Here is a 17,709-nt window from a genome sequence, read left to right as displayed (position 1 = left end):
TCCAATATCCTCAAAAATATGTATATGTAAAAATATATATACATACACATACATATGTGCAAGTATAGAAATGTGTGTAGAATTAAATGGGTACCCATTTATTTGAGAATGGTTGAACAAATTGTGGTTTATCAATGTAAAATATTCTTTTTCTGTAAGAAATGACAAATATGAGGAATATTTTATCTATATGTGCATAATCCTCAAAACTGATTGGTTCTAGTTTAAAATTAGAAAAGCTGATCAGTGGAGCAGACTAAATAAACAATACCCAGACTTCTTTTTTTTTCCATTCCCTCCCCTTTTCAATTCATCTTCCATATATTTGCCAAAATATATAAACATGCATGGCCAAGATGTCATATTTTTCTGCATTGGCAAAACACTGAATTCCTTAAGCTCAAAGGGCTTTAAAAGCTTGCCTGCCCTTTGATCCAGCAATACCACTACTGGATTTGTACTCCAAAGAGATAATAAGGAAATATATTTGTACAAAAATATTTATAGCCATGCTCTTTGTGATGGCAAAAAAATTGGAAAATGAGAGGGTGCACCTCGATTAGGGATTGGCTGAATAAATTGTGGTATATGATGGTGAGGGAATACTATTGTGTCATAAAGAATGATGATCTGGAGGAATTCTATATGAACTGGAGGAACCTCAGTGAGCTGATGCCGAGTGAAATGAACAGAACCAAATGAAAATTGTGCACAGAAAGTGAAACATTGTAGAACTATCCAATATAATGAACTTTACTACTAGTAGCAATGCAATAATGCAGGACACTCCTGAAGGACTTATGAGAAAGAATGTTATCCACATTGAGAGAAAGAACAATGGAAGTAGAAATGCAAAAGAAAAACATCTGACTTATCACTTATCACTTGTATATACATATATATGGGTATATGATTTGGGGGTTTGGTTTTAAAAGATTGCTCTGTAGCAAAAATGAATAATATGGAAATAGGTATCAAGTGACAACATTTGTACAACCCAGTAGATTTCTTCAAGATTCAATTTTCATGCTACCTCTTATGGGAAGTTTTTCCTAATCCTCCCAGTTTTTAGTATTCCCTCCTTCCTCTTGTTATTTGATATTTAATTTTCTGTTTACAAGTTATATTGCCTTCTAGAAGACCTCCTCCAAGGTGAAAACCTTTGCCTCTTTGTTTTTGTCCTGGGCACCTAGGCACATAATAAGGACTTCCTAAATGCATGTGGAATGGAATGGAAATAAACAAATGCAACAGTCCAATGCCCAATAAAACCCAAGAACATAAACAATGTTGTGAGCACTTTATTTTTGACAAACTTGACTGCTGAGACAAACAAAAGGTTGTTTGGCAGAAATTAGGTGAATTGCATCTTATATCATCTAACATAAGCTCCATATAGACAAGTGACTGAAATAAAAAAGATCACATAATTTAAAAGAAAAAAGAGGAAGGAAGCAGTATATACTTTTCATAAATCATGACTAGGGAGGAATTTTTAACCAAATAAGGGAGATGAATGATCATAAAAGATATGGGTTGCATAAAATTAAAAGACTATTGTAAAAACAAAATCAGTATAGTCAGAAGCTGCAGTATTTACCAGATTCCCTAGTAATAGTAGATGCTTAGTAAATATTTGTTGATTGTTAGATAAGCTAAGAGAAATGATTGAATGAAAAAATATTTACATTAAATAGCTCTAATAGAAGCCAGCCAGCCATGATAAATAAAAACTGACAAAATATATCACCAAGAACCACTCTTCAATATTTCTTGACTTCCTTTAAGTCTCAGCTAAAATTCCATCTCCCATAGGAAGTCGTTTTCAATCTCTCTTCATTTTAGTGTCTTTTCTCTGTTAATTATTTCCTATTTCTCCTGAATGCAGCATGTTTGTTGTCTCCCCCGTTAGTTTGTGAGCTCCTTGACAGCAGGGACTATCTTTGCCTCTTTTTGTAACCCTAGCACACAACACAATATCTGGCACATAGTAGGTACTTACTAAATGTTTATTGATTTGTTAATTAAAGCGATCAATGGATATCAACAATATTCAAATGAAGAATTATAAATAATAATCAACAATATGGAAGATTATTCCAAATAATGATAGAGATGCCCATAGTAGGTGCTTAATAAATATTTATTGATTGATTTCTTGAAATGCAAATTAAAATAACTTTTAACTTTTAACTAATATTCATTGAATTGGCAAGGTAATGAAAAAATGGAAGCAGCCAATGTTAAAATAGCTGTGGGAAGATAAATATACTAATATACTACTGATAGAGCTGTGAATTGGTCCAACCATTCTGGAAAGCAATTTGAAATTATATGAGAAAAATGACTGATATCCTTATAACTTTTTATCAAGTGTCCCACTAATCTTAATATGTACCCAAAAGAAGTCAATAATCAAAAGATAACAAATATAACAAAATATTTATATTAGAACTTTTTGATATAGCAAAAACACTGGAAACAAAATTGGTGCCCATTGAGGAATATTTGAAGGAATTGTGGTATATAAATATAGTAGAATATTATTGCTCTACCCGAAATGATAAAAGATGAGGAATTCAGAAAATCATGAGATTTGCATGAACTACCACACAGAGAAGAATAAGAGTAACATAATAGCTCTAATAATATAAATGATAATAGTAAGAAGCAGTTGAACTCATACATATTAATGGGGAAATCTCAGGGCTGTTGAACACTCAAGACAACACACTATTCTCTCAGTAGAGAGAAGGGAATTATAATCAGTTGTTCACTCATTTTCACTCAGTTCTGAATCTTCATGACCCCATTTGGGGTTTTCTTGGCAAAGAAGTGGTTTGCCACCTACCTTATGCTAGGCACAGGGCTAAGTGACTGGGATACAATGAAAGACAAAAGACAGTCCCTGCTTTTCTAATGGAGGAGATACCATGTAAATAACTATGAACAAACAAGATATATATATATATATAGGACACACTGATACACTGGAACTAATCAGCCTAGAATTAAGAAAGTTTGAGAAAGGCATGTTCTGGACAGATACAATGCTTTGTCGGTTGTTGTGTCTTAAATGTTTTGTTTAAATGTTTTTCTTTGTTACAGGAAAGAGTTGAGTGTTAGGAAAGAGTTTAGGGAGTGAGGACTATGAAGCAAACACAATGGACAATAATAAAGCTAAAATAAAATAAAATAATGCTGTTGTTGGGGGACTTCAACTGGTCATACATAAGCTGTGACAAACAGCACAAAGATTCTCAGCTATTTTCCCAATTAGTGCTTTGCATACTGTACGTGGTCCAAAAATGTTTTTGGAATGAAATGGAATTAAATCAAGGTTCCAAATAAACAAAATCTCAAATTAGTTTTCACTTTAAATAAAAATTGAACTAAAAGTTTGGGGGAGTTCCCCCTAGTATTCCTAGTCAGTGTTTCTGAGGTGGCCAGGCTTCTGTCTTCTAATAATAATTCCTACTTCTATAACACTTTAAAAATTTACAGAGCACTTTCCTCAAAACAGCCCTATAAAGTCAAGTGCTAGAACTATTATTCTATATTTTATAAAGGAAGAAACTGAAGCCGAGATCCATGATACCATAGTTAATATTTAAGCACTACCAGAAGGTTAGAATATTTCCAAAATTGAAACTGAACTAGACTTTAATCTCTTTGGATTGATTGAGTTGTAGGTTCTTTCTGTCCTTTGAAAATCTCAAGGCAGGTAGGCAGTTTAATGGGTAGCGAGCCAGTCATGGAGTGGGGAAGTCCTAGGTTAAAATCTGGTCTCAGAAATTTCCTGTCTGTGTAACCTTGGTAAGTCACTTAATACCAGTTGCATAGCCCCAACTGTTCTTCTGCCTTAGAACCAATACTTATTATCAATTCTAAGATAAAAGGTAAGGGTTATTTAAAGGAAAGAAAAAAAAATCTCCAAATTTTTTTTCTTGGGCTATCCCAAGAATTTTTGTTGAGAGTATTGGCCAAGAAAACAGTCCTATGTCCTACATCCTATGACTGAAGTATTGTGTCTAGAACTGACAGATCAATCCCTGGGACTGATTTACTAGAAGATCTCTGGATTATGTTCTCACCCAGATTTTACCCCAGAAATATCAAAATTTGGTTCCCACCAAGAGTTTCCACCAAGAAATTAATAATTAGGCATGTTTCTAAACCTTTACAAAAAGGAAAAAGCCATTGACTCTCAATTAGGCTAGATATAGCAAAGTTAATTTAACAGGACAAAAACTATGAACGGTATATGTAAGTCATTGACACATTAGTTTCTGAAGAACTGAAATTGAGTAATGAGGATCACCCAAAGAATAATGGAGAGGAACATGGTAGGAGTGAACGTGCCACAACAGTTACAAGTAAAGGATTATGAATTAGTATGGCACTATCTAATAAGAAAATGATGGGCAAAGATGGGTTATTCACATGATAAGTGAGAGATAATTAATGGAAAATGTATATGCTCTTTAGTATTACCTTGATAGAAGGAAAAAGCAAGGAAGCCTTGCTCCTGCATCCCTCTCCCCTTCCAATCCGTAGGTCAATTAAAGGTATTGGTTTGATGGATAAAATCCCAACCTACTTTGTGACTTGTTACTTTAGCTTTTTTCCTAACAAAATACTATGATTCTGTCCTAACCATGGAAAAATAAATTACTTTTCCGAGCCCTTCTTGCTCATTGGGTAGAAGGAATCCTCCCTCTTGGAAGGCTGAGGCTGGTGAATGATTGCAGACTCATCATTCTAATTTCACTGCTGGAACTACCCCCTAAGCACACCAGGACAGGAGAGTGTAGGCAGCTTCCAAAAGGCTGGTGTAAAAAAGGAGGCAGAGAAAATCACACTGAGCATAATGATAGCCTGTGGTTCTGACAATTTATAATCGGAATGGAAAGAGCCATTTCTTTAAATGTTTTTGCCCTGTTCCAGAGTAGCCTGGCTTTCGTTGTGACTTATCTGAATCAGCAAATATTTGCTCCAGGAAAAAAAGGAAAATTTAAAAAGACTTGATTTTCTGTTCTTAAATACATAAGTCAAAACACTTTTTTTTTCAAGTTGGAGGAAACATAGACATGATAGTATGTGGCACATAGTACCACCCTATTCCTGGTGCTGCCAAATACGTTGAACAGAGCTATTTTCATATGACCAACCTGGGGTCTGTGTGCTGGAGCTAATCATGACTCTGAACCTGAAAAACCCCAGAGTAAGCAGGTAATTACTGGGTGGAGCAATGTTTGTGTTCATATGCTCCCTCCTTTAGATTATAACTGGGTCTGCAAAGTTGATTTCCTTGACATGCCCCCAAATGAGCATTCTTATTTCTATATGGGGGCCATTGAATGCACTTCTCTGAGTATTGGCTTAAGCTCTGGCTTCCTTATCTGGGAGGGAAAGGCAATAGGGTAATCTCTGTCAAAGAAGAGGAAACATTTAGAGAGCCAGAAAATTGACATGTTTGGCTTTCAGATGAAATCAGTGGGGTAAACAGGAAATGAATTTTCAGCTGACTTTTCTTTGGACTGTTCAAGTCATTCCAAGGCACAAAGTGAGAATTCTCAGCATCTTGACCACTTGGGAGAGACAATGCAAGTCTAATTTCCTACCCTATGAAGAAGGGTTTCTATGCCATGAATTTAGGATTTAGGCGTTTCATCACAGCAAAAGGAGATATTGAGTAACTAGACCGAAGCAAGACTACCTACCAGCAACTAGGGTACAGTGTCTGATGAAAGCTAAGCTAAAGCTAAAGCTTACCACCCTCTCCCCTCACCCTTCAATATCTTGGGAGTATTAGGGATGGGTTTCAGTTAATCTATTGACTGTGAAAGAAAGAAGAGGAGCTTGGAACTTTTATCTGTTTTCAACTGGCTTTGGAACTAGGGGCTGGGTTCCCTTGATATTAGCCCTGGCACTAAGTACCTGGGTGACCTTGGACAATTCACTTACACTCCCCGGGCTTCAGCTTCTTTGTCTATAAAATGAGAGAGCTGGTGTTCCTGAAGGTTTCTTCCAGCACTAAATCTATAATGCCAAAACACCTGTACCCTATCTCCCAACCTCGTCTACTGTGGCAGTGAGAAAGAAGTCTGAAACAGGAGGGAAATGCTGTGTACTTTTTACAACATATAACACAATCCAAAAGGAAATGACCTGGAAACCTTAGCTTCTAAGAAACGTACAATCTATCAATCAACCAGCACTCATTTAATGAGCTTCTGGCTGCTGTCCAGCATTGTGCTAGGTATGATGGGGACTACAGAAGAATGGGGCAGTAACAATGGTTCAGTATACTCCAGAGACTTTCTTTTACCTTTAGAATCAAAAATATGTAACTGGGTTTTCAACCAAGCCTAGGACATTTTTTCCTACTTAGTCGGCAGAGGAAGAACTGATTCCTAATTTGTGGAAAGAAGCTAACTTGAAGCTGTAGACCTTGTATGACAGGCAGAATTGCCAAGACTTGGGGAGAGAAAAAAAAAAGCCAGAAATCAAACCTGCCTTGAGGAACTAGCTTCCCCTGCATTTCCACTATATAAATGTTAGCTATTATTATTATTATCATTATTATTATTATTATCATTATTATTATAGCACCTGCTAACAAGTGTCAAGAATAACTGACTTTTAGTTGCATCTCATTCTGTCCTCTCACCCTCTTGTAGGAAAAGCTCTACAGAGTTTTCTTGGAAGGTCAACCAAGCCAGATGGTCAAAAATGAAAAAGACAAGGGAGCTGTAAAAGACCTCCTACATCCACAGTCCCCTAAAGAGACAGCTAGGCAGTATAGGGGATAGAGTGCCATTCTTGGAGTGAGGAAGATCCATCTTCCTGAGTTCAAATCTGACTTCAGACATTTACTAACTGTTTGGCCCTGGGTGTGTCACTTCACCCTGTTTGCCTCAGTTTCCTCATCTGTCAAATGAGTTGGAGAAGGAAATGGTAAACCACTCTGGTATCTTTGCCAAGAAAACACCAAATGGAAACACAAGGAGTCAGTCATAGCTGAAATGACTCAACAGTAAAAAGAAGAGATTTGTGATTTTACATTTTCTTGGCTTTATGGGCAGCTAGGTGGTGTAGAATGCCAAGCCTGATCAGAAAGGCAGGAGTTCAAATATGGCCTCAGATACTTAGCAGCTGTGGGTCTCTGGGCAAGTCACTTAACTCTACCTCTGTTTCCTCATCTGTAAAATGAGCTGGAAAAGGAAATGGTAAGCCACTCTGGTATCTTTGCCCAGAAAACCCCAAATAGAATCCCAAAGAATCAGACATGATTAAAACGACTGAACAAAGGATCAAAACACTGTCATAGAGCAAAGATGGTTCAATGGGCCACAAGAACAAGGAGATAACAAAAAAGAGAAATATGGTCAAGAGAATGAATGATACAACAAGCAGGTTCCAGCTGTAGCTGAATTGAGAAAGATATTCTATGATTTCAAGAGACATGTAGAGAAAGTAATGAGAATGAAATGTGAAGAGGCAATGGATTAAATATACAGAATAAGATACATTTGTGGATATGGCTAGTGAGGGAATTTGTTGTGCTTGACTTTGCATATTTATCACAAGAGTTTTTTATTTTTTCTAGTGGGAATGGGAAGGAGAGAGATTAAATGCTTGTTAACTTGGAAAATTTTTAATTTAAAAAAGAAAATTAAATGGGTATGTTTGGGGTTGGGAAGGGAATAAGCATCTATGACTTCATTTTCATTCATTTTAAAAGCTGTCTGGAGTCAGCATGGCCTAGTGGTAGAAGGTACTGGATGAGGAGTCAGAAGAGCCAGGTTTAAAATTGTGGTACTAATTCTTTGACCTGTGTGATTTGGGGTAGTCTCTGAGCCTTAATTTATTAACCTGTAAAATGACTGGGTTGGATTCAGTACTGTACTTAGTATTGATATTTTTAAAAAATTATACAAAAATAGTATTGTACTTAAAATATTGGTATTAAGTTTTTTTATTAAAATATAACTGGTATTAGAAATGTTAGATAAAAATAGCATTGGCATTAAAATAGTTAAGTATTGGTATTAAAATATTGGTATTAAATTTTAAAATAAAAATAGCATTGGTATTAAATATTGATATTAAAATTATATAAAATATTGATACTAAAATTATACAAAAATAGTATTGGTAATAAAATATTTATGTTAAAATTATACAATAAATTTTTGGTAGTAAAATTATACAAAAGAGTATTGCCACTAAAAATATTGGTATTTTAAAATACATATAGGTATTTAAATTTTATATTTTTGGTATTAAAATAATGCTATTAAATTCTTATATTTTATTTTATCTATATACTATTATAATCTGAACATATTAATATATAAATTATTATATATTATGGTACATAAGAAATATTACAATATAAAGATATTTTATTCATAATATAGAATATTAAATTTATTATGGTATTTAAGATATAATATGATATGAACATATTTTATTTGTCAAATAAATTATATTTTTATATTATGTAAGATATCTTATAATATAAATATTTTATTTATATGCAAAATGGAATCAATATTAAAATTTTAAAATAATATTGGTATTAAAATTTAAATTTTTATTTATGTACACATTTAATATATTTTATTTATAATATAAAATATTGCATATGATATAATACTATTATTTTATTTATATACAAAATGGCATTGGTATTACAAATTTAATATAAATATTCATATGAAAAAGAAGCCCATTTGTCTTGAGTTACAAATATTTCGATCACCTGTGTTTCCAAAGCCATTTGTCATGAGGAGTGCAATAAGATAGAGCAAGTCATGGTGGAGAGCTTGGCTACTATCATTCTGTGAAAAGGAAGGCTCAGGGTTTCCTAGACCCTCCTCTAACACCTCAATGAGCATCAGATGCCACATCACCTGAGACTGGCAAGTCAGGCAGCTGGAGCAGATCCCAAAGAGCTACAACAGGAGTATCCAGGGTAACTAACTACCAGCCAGGGCAACACTCATCATTTAACCAAGAGACTGAAAATAACACCCATAATTTACTGGAAGCCTCCAGACTTCCCTAGCACTTGGAACAGACACCACAGCCTCAAAGAATCTGCTTCTATCTGCCTTTCTTCCCTTAGATTCTCTTCTCTTCTTGTAGGGAGAAAAGGAATAAGAAAAAACTAGAAACTCCAGCCTTCGATGCACAGCTGCCTCCAGCCCTGAATTGGAGGGGAAATCACTTTTCTACAGATACTGCACAAGACTTTAAAGGGAAACAGTCAAGTATACCAAAGGCAGGTGGAAGACCTTTCAGAGAGCAAGTGCTTCACATGTCAATCCTGGCAGCTTGGGATCAGCTTCCATTAAAACCGTGCTCATTTGGACTTAATGTGGGGGTGCTGTTTTTCATCAACTTCCAGATGAGATCATTTCCCCCCTTCACATCTGGTGATATCTTGTTTTTGCCTTTTTTTTTTACTTTAAAAACCTCATTTGGTACACTTCACCACATTTTCCTCAAACTAGATTCTCCTAAGTGGGGGAAGGGAATAGCTACTTTAAAAGAGGCTTCAGTGTCTTATTAAATTTTTTCCCTAAATTCTCCTTCCCATCATTCCCCCCCCCAGTAGAAAACAACAATAACAACAACATCCTCATAATAAGTATACACACTGCCCCACAAAACAAATTCCCAGGTTGGCCAAATCCAATAAAAACATGGCACCTTCTGCATTTGAAGTCCATCATTTCTCTGAAAGGAGGTGAGTGGTACCAATTCAACCTCAGTCCTTTGGACTTATGGTTCTTCATTGCATTAAGTGGGAAGAATATCTGACTAGCTTACCATGAGAGGCTTTTTCTATTCTCTTTATTTCGCAAACTCCGTATAGGAGCTCAGCTGATATGTTTGCTTTTCCTCCACTGTGACTTTCCATCTGTCTCTGTTTGTCCATGTTCTTCTCCATACCTGGAGTTCTCTTTCTCTTTACTTCCATTTTGTAGAATCTCTAGCTTCCTTGAAGGGTAGGATCAAGTGTCATTTCCTATAGGAAATCTATTCTGATCCTCCCAGTTGCTAAGGTTCTTTGTCAATAAATTATTTTGTATATATTTTGCATTTAATTTTCCATGTACATATTGCTTCAATAGACTAAAAGTTTCTTGAGGATCAAAGCTTTTTCTTAATATGCCCAGTGCCCAGTATTGTGGTACTTAGTAGGTACTTAAGAAATACTTGTTGAATGAATGTAGCTTCAGGGCATAGAGTGTAGAATACCTATGCTACAACTCCCCAACACCCACAATATGTGCTGGGATAACATGAGTATTTACTTTATTCCTCTTATTTTCTTCCTTTCTTATTTTCTTCCTTTCTTATTTCCTTCCTTCCTTTCTTCTTTCCTTCCTTCCCTCCTTCCTTTCTTTCTTTCTTTCTTCCTTCCTTCCTTCCTTCCTTCCTTCCTTTCTTTCTTTCTTTCTTTCTTTCTTTCTTTCTTTCTTTCTTTCTTTCTTTCTTTCTTTCTTTCTTTCTTTCTTTCTTTCTTTCTTTCTTTCTTTCTTTCTTTCTTTCTTTCTTTCTTTCTTTCTTTCTTTCTTTCTTTCTTTCTTTCTTTCTTTCTTTCTTTCCTTCCTTCCTTCCTTCCTTCCTTCCTTCCTTCCTTCCTTCCTTCCTTCTCTCTGTCTCTTTCTCTCTGTCTCTATCTCTGACTCTGGCTCTCTCTCAACCCCTTATCTTCTGTCTTAGAACCAATAAGATACTAAGTCTCAATTCCAAGGCAGAAGAATGGTAAGAGCTAGACAATTGGAGTTGTGACTTGCCCAAGGTCAGACAGCTAGGAAGTGTCTGAGGCTAGATTTGCTAGCTAGCTTATCTCATCCTTTTATTTTCAATGCAATTTCCATGGAGAAGGGAAGATTGCATATGAACCAAAAATCTCTGAATCTGTTTCTTCAGCTATAAAACAGGAGGATTTATACATGTGCCACCAACCTATAGAAATAGGATATATTCAATTCAGCAATTATACTTCCAGTGTCTACTATACATACACATGTGAGTGGGTGGATGGATGGATGTATAATGTGTGTGAACAATGCTGGTAAGTTTGGGTCAATTTATTTACAGGGCTTGATTGAGGACCTTGATAGAGTAACCATTCAGTTCCTCCTCCACAAGGGCAAACCGAAGCTTCTTCCTGCCCTTGCATTTCCACTCCCTGGTTCTTTTCCAGAATGACCCTGTGATTTGTTTGGGGAAATCATATGGGGGTGACAGCATAGCATGACACACACCTGTGCATCCTCATTTCATGCAAGAAGCAAAGCTAGCTAAGTGACCATTAAAATCCTGAGCTTGCAGCTGTTCCTTTGGGCCATTTCACCTATCTGTTTGGGATGCCCTGGCATTTTATTCTGATCTGAGTTGTCTCTTCTTGCTGCTCTTTACTCTCTGCCTCCCACCCCCCAGGGATTGACCCTCCCTAGTATACCAACCCAACTTATCAATATATTTCCTGCTCATCCCTGTTGTGAATCCCCTGCCACAGTACTGCTAACTTTGCTATCTTTCATTTCCACACCTCCTAGGCACTTCTTTGAGATAGCCTTCTGGTGGGTTTTCATCTTATCTGCCCAGATTCCATCAATCAGGAATCCTCATGGAGGGGGGAGCTTTGATTCATGGTCATCTCATCCGAATGGCCAGGACAGAGAGAATTCCCATAATACACATTTTTAGATTCCAAAAAAGAAACGCATTCCCTGGAGACCAAGACTCTCCTTTACTTTTAGGAATAATCTTTTCTTATTGTCAGTGTGAAATTTAGACATGGCCTGGCCTTAGCTCAGTGACTTGGTTGTTAACAACTGGAAAGCTCCAGAAGCCATTTAAAATCCAAGCACATAATTTAGTTCTGAAGCTGTCTGTGTACCCAAAGTGTTGTCAGGTAGGACTGGGGTAACCTTTTTTGTGGCCTGTGAAGGAATAATAATAGCTGCCATTTTGCTGTTCATGGTTTTCCAAGGGCTTTATTTACATTCATCTCCTTTGATTCTCTTTACAGCAGCCCTTTAAGGTGGTATAGATATTAATATTAGCCTTTTTGCAAACAGATGAAGAAATTTAAGTGACTTACCTAAAGTCACACACTTAGAAAACAGCAGGGCTTGGGCAGTATGGTGGCTCAGTAGATTGAGATCCAGGACCAGAGATGAGAGGTCCTTGGTTCAAATCTACTCTTAGATACTACCTAGTTATGTGAACCAAGATGAGTCAATTAACCCCAATTACCTAGTCCTTATAGGACCAATATTTAGCATGGATTCTAAGACAGAAAGTAAGGGTTTGAAAACAAAAAGAAGAAAGTGCCAAGGCCAGACCTGTAGCCAAGATCACCTGCATCAAAAATCCAGTGTTCTCTCAAAAGAATTGCCTTTGAGGATAGGGGACCAGGAATCATAGATTCCACATCTTATCTATAAGCCTAGAGCCCCCACAGATTAGGAAACTGAGGGTAAGAGAGATTAAGAGACTTGTCTTATCCTTAATCCTAGAGCCCCCATATTTTATAGATGAGGAAACTGAGGGTAAGAGAGATTAAGAGACTTGTCTTATCCATAATCCTAGAGCCCCCATATTTTACAGATGAGGAAACTGAGGGTAAGAGAGATTAAGAGACTTGATTTATCCATAAGCCTAGAGCCCCCACAGATTAGGAAACTGAGGGTAAGAGAAATTAAGAGACTTGTCTTATCCATAAGCCTAGAGCCCCCATATTTTACAGATGAGGAAACTGAGGGTAAGAGAGATTAAGAGACTTGTTTTATCCATAAGCCTAGAGCCCCTATATTTTACAGATGAGGAAACTGAGGGTAAGAGAGATTAAGAGACTTGTTTTATCCATAATCCTAGAGCCCCCATATTTTACAGATGAGGAAACTAAGGGTAAGAGAGATTAAGAGACTTGTCTTATCCATAAGCCTAGAGCCCCCATATTTTACAGATGAGGAAACTGAGGGTAAGAGAGATTAAGAGACTTGTTTTATCCATAATCCTAGAGCCCCCATATTTTACAGATGAGGAAACTGAGGGTAAGAGAGATTAAGAGACTTGTTTTATCCATAATCCTAGAGCCCCCATATTTTACAGATGAGGAAACTGAGGGTAAGAGAGATTAAGAGACTTGTCTTATCCATAAGCCTAGAGCCCCCATATTTTACAGATGAGGAAACTGAGGGTAAGAGAGATTAAGAGACTTGTTTTATCCATAATCCTAGAGCCCCCATATTTTACAGATGAGGAAACTGAGGGTAAGAGAGATTAAGAGACTTGTTTTATCCATAATCCTAGAGCCCCCATATTTTACAGATGAGGAAACTGAGGGTAAGAGAGATTAAGAGACTTGTCTTATCCGTAAGCCTAGAGCCCCCATATTTTACAGATGAGGAAACTGAGGGTAAGAGAGATTAAGAGACTTGTTTTATCCATAATCCTAGAGCCCCCATATTTTACAGATGAGAAAACTGAGAGTAAGAGAGATTAAGAGACTTGGCCAAAGTCAACAAAAGGTTAAGATTTGAACTCAGGTCAGTTAGTTCCAAAGTCAGCAATCTTTCTACCATACCACACATAGACACCCAAACAGAAGATGCCACAAGCAAATTAAGGCAGAAACTAATTGATATCTTTCTTGCTTAACATCAGTGACCCCGTGCCCATGACATCATCCTGGCTGGTTTCTGTGGTACATGTGAAGAGAAGAAGAACAGCTAAACTTCGGCCACTTGGTTATTTGCAGGATGCTTTTCAGCAAATGTTTGTTAACACCAGCAATTGATGCATAAACATACAGTGGGAAGTGTGGGGAAGCCACAGTGGAGACAAGATCTCTCCTGGATAGATTGCATTGTACCTGAAAGGCAAGGGGAGGTCTCTGGTGTTCTCACTGTAGCATGCTTCAGGGAAGAGCTGGAACTAGTACCAGACAGTTAGACAAAACACCAATACTGGGTGAGGACTACTTATCCCCCTCCCCCCCAGAGGGGCAGATTTCCTTCCTCTCATTCCTACTGTCTGCCACCCTTGGGGTCCTACAGCTGTCATATACTATCTACCTACTAGGACAGATTGTCCCTGATGTGCTGCCTGGTTAGAGCATTTGTGTCAGACAACGCTCTTGGCATCATCGTGAGCTCAATGGGTGAGATCGTTGGCGAAGTAATACATGTTGGCAGTTGAAATTCCCCCCTTTCCCCAAATCCCCCTCAATTCTGCCTCCAAGTGTCTAAAAATTGTCATGTGAATAAGGAATTAGATTTATTCTGCTTGGTCCCAGAGGACAGAACCAGAAGCAAAGAGAAGCTGGGAAGAGCCCAATTTAAGCAGGATGTCAGGAAATCCTTCCTAACAATGAGAGATGTCCAAGAATAAATGGCCTACCTCAAGAGGTGGTGGGTTCTGCTTCCTTGGAGGCTTTCCAGCAGAGGCCAGATGATGTTTTGTTGATTAAATTAGAGTGAAGATTCCTTTTTTATATGGATTGGATAAGATGATCTCTAAGTTCTTTATAACCCTTCTCTTCTGTATTTTTCCTCCAAAAGTAAATGCAGATGAAGTCATCTCCAGTCTCTATCCTCCTCTGCCCTTCCTTTCCACTATGACCTCTGGAACCAGGAGTGTGTTGGTAAATGTTTAATAACCAACTCTCTGGGGTAGGGTTGGGGGGAGAGGGCGATGTACACATGACATACCTGTAAATTTAATCTGCATTATTATCATTTTCTCCATTCCTTTCTTAAGTTTAAATAATCAACCAAACAAGCTCTGATGCTTGCCAATTTCCAAGATGCAAATGCTTATACTAAAAATTTAATAATCTGCTCTCTCAAGCCAGTTTCAAATGATTCTAGCACACCCTACCTGGAACTCTCTTCTGGGGTGTGTGTGTGTGTGTGTGTGTGTGTGTGTGTGTGTGTGTGTGTGTGAACACTGTATATTGGTTCCAAGGCAGAAAAGTGATAAGGACCAGGAAATGGGGGTTAAGTGACTTGCCTAGAATCATATAACTAAGTAGTATCTGGGGTCAGATTTGAACCCAGGACCCCCATTTCTAGGCCTGGCTCTCAATCCACTGAGCCACATAGCTGCTTTCCTCTATTGTGTTCTATTGAAACCCAGATTTTCCCTCAAGACACTGCACCTTCCTTCTCTCATATCCCTTGACATACCAGGCCAGGAGGAAGAGGGGGCATTCTCCTCGCTCAATAATGTCACTTTCAGGTCCTCTATTTGCCACCATCACTGAGCAACTTGTCTTCTCTCTTAAAGTCCCCTCCATCCTATTCAGATCTTTGATTCAGTTACCTGTGAACCTTCAGTCCATTCTTTCTCCTCCCTAATAAATTCAGTCCCTGAGTGTTTCTCTGCCTTCTCTACTTCAGCTCCTGCCACTTTGACCACCTTGCTCTCTGAGTTCCTCATTCTTCCCAACTCTACTATTTCCAGTTATGTCTCTGCAGACAGGTAACACGTAATGTTGGACCTGGAGTCAGAAAGACATGATTTCAAATTGTTCTCCGATACTTACTAGCTGTGGGACCCTGGGCATGTCCCTCAATCTCTGACTGCTTCAATTTCTTCATCTGGACATGAGGATAATAGTAATGACTAGCAGCTAGGAGCTATAGTGGATAAAGCCATGGGCTTGCAACCAGGAAGACTCATCTTCATGAGTTTAAATCTGCTCTCAGACACTTTCTAGTGGTGTGACCATAGGCAAGTCACTTAACCCTGTTTGCCTCAATTCCTCATTCCTGTAAAATGGGCTGGAGAAGGAATTAGAAAAGAAAACTCCAGTATTGTTGCTAAGAACATTTCAAAATGGGCTACAGAGTGTTAGACATGACTGAAAAGATGGAACGTCAACAACAAATAACCACCTCCTGTAGTTTTTGTGAAGATCAAAGGCATAACAATTGTCGAATGCTTAGCATGATGTCTGGCACACATAAGTACTAGATAAATACTAGCTATTATTTTTATTATTATTTGGGGGCTAAGGAAACTGGTGTCCATGTCTTTATGTTTGGTACCTATGACTAGAGATGTAAGTTCACTTGGGGAAAACATGAATAAAGCATTTGTGCCTATGGTTAATTGCGAAGATGTGTGATCAACAGACACCCTCTTTTTTTTTTTTACAACTTAAGAACAGCTCATCACTCCTACTAAGAGGACTGCAAATACTACCTCTGCCCATGTGATCTGGAAATACGTCCAGGTCCTGAAAATCTGCATGGTGATTATCCCCTCTGCAAATTGTGCATACCTGCTAGAGTTTTCTCCCATTTCCTGGCTGATTTAAATCCATCAGTCCATTTCTTATCACTGAGATCTGATGTGGGGAGCCTCAACAGAGCTTCGGACAATTATCGGCATTTCTTCATCAGTTGGGTCATTCTCTTCTTCAATGGTGCAAAGAAGTAGCATTCATCTTAATATCCTGTGCACTGGACACAATTGAGAGAGGAGCTGAATCGTCAGCAGAGTGGTGCTGGGGAAATGGTTTCCTTTGTGACTGATGATAGCATTACTCCCCAGAGGCTACTCTCACTGATGACTTACATAACTCACTGGCTGAAATCTGCCCTTTGACCTCCATAGTGTGTCTAGGATCCATCAGCTGATGCTATCGACATGTAGCTTCCTGATGAAGGTAGGGGAAGCAGAAGAGCAGAATTAAATCCTTAAGAATGACCAGAAATACAATAAATGGTTTCCTGTGTGATGGGGGAAAAGATGAGGGATGGGGCAGGACAAGGAGAAACAACGAAGTAATAATTGTTGTGTAACTCCTGCCCATGCGATCAATCATGGGAATGGTTTGGCAGAGATATATGATGAAATATGGTCCAGGGCATTTTCCTGAGACGGAAGTCTCCCCAGCTATTTCCATGCTGCTTGGAGACCTTTCCATTGTCACTACCCAGGGGACCAGTTTCTTCTCCAAAGACTCTGCCCATGAGATCAGAGACTTTCCTTTGTACTCATCTCCCCCCCTTTCAGCCTCATTCACTCCCTCTGACCTCTGCAATTTTGTGTGCTCTCCATCAGTGGAGAGGGTAAAAGCGACCTCAGTGCCCAGGGTGTTTGGAGATCTCAAGTACAAAATGCATTCAGGAAGATAAGCACAAGTAGAGCCTCATTATTTATTCTGGCTTGCCACAAATTCATCCAGAGCGCTCACTAAATGATTAGGCAGTATAAGCACGCCTTCTACATTCTAGATCAATAACTAAAGTGAATGTGAACATATCTTCAACATACTTTATTACAGAAAAAATTGAAAAAGTCATCCACTTTAAATTGCATCAATCATAAATATTACATACTCAGATTTGATGATTGTGTTGTATAAAAATCTGTATGTTGTGTGAGAACCAGAGGGGAGAGAGTACTCAACTACGTTGCCTCTCCCATTGGCAAATCGCAATGTAACTCTATAAGCCCCAGTTTCTTTATCCATAAAATGGGGATAATAATAAAAATAGTCCATATCTCACAGGAATATTTTGAGTAACAACAATAATAATAGTAAGAAATTATATAGCACTTTGAGGCTTGCAAAGTCCTTTACAAATATTATTTCATTTGATCCTTACAATAACCCAGGGAGGTAGGTGCTATTATTATCTCCATTTACAAATAAGGAAA

The sequence above is a fragment of the Monodelphis domestica genome, chromosome 4, assembly GCF_027887165.1.
Source record: "Monodelphis domestica isolate mMonDom1 chromosome 4, mMonDom1.pri, whole genome shotgun sequence".
Lineage (NCBI taxonomy): Eukaryota > Metazoa > Chordata > Mammalia > Didelphimorphia > Didelphidae > Monodelphis > Monodelphis domestica.
Note: the sequence above shows the minus strand (reverse complement) of the source record.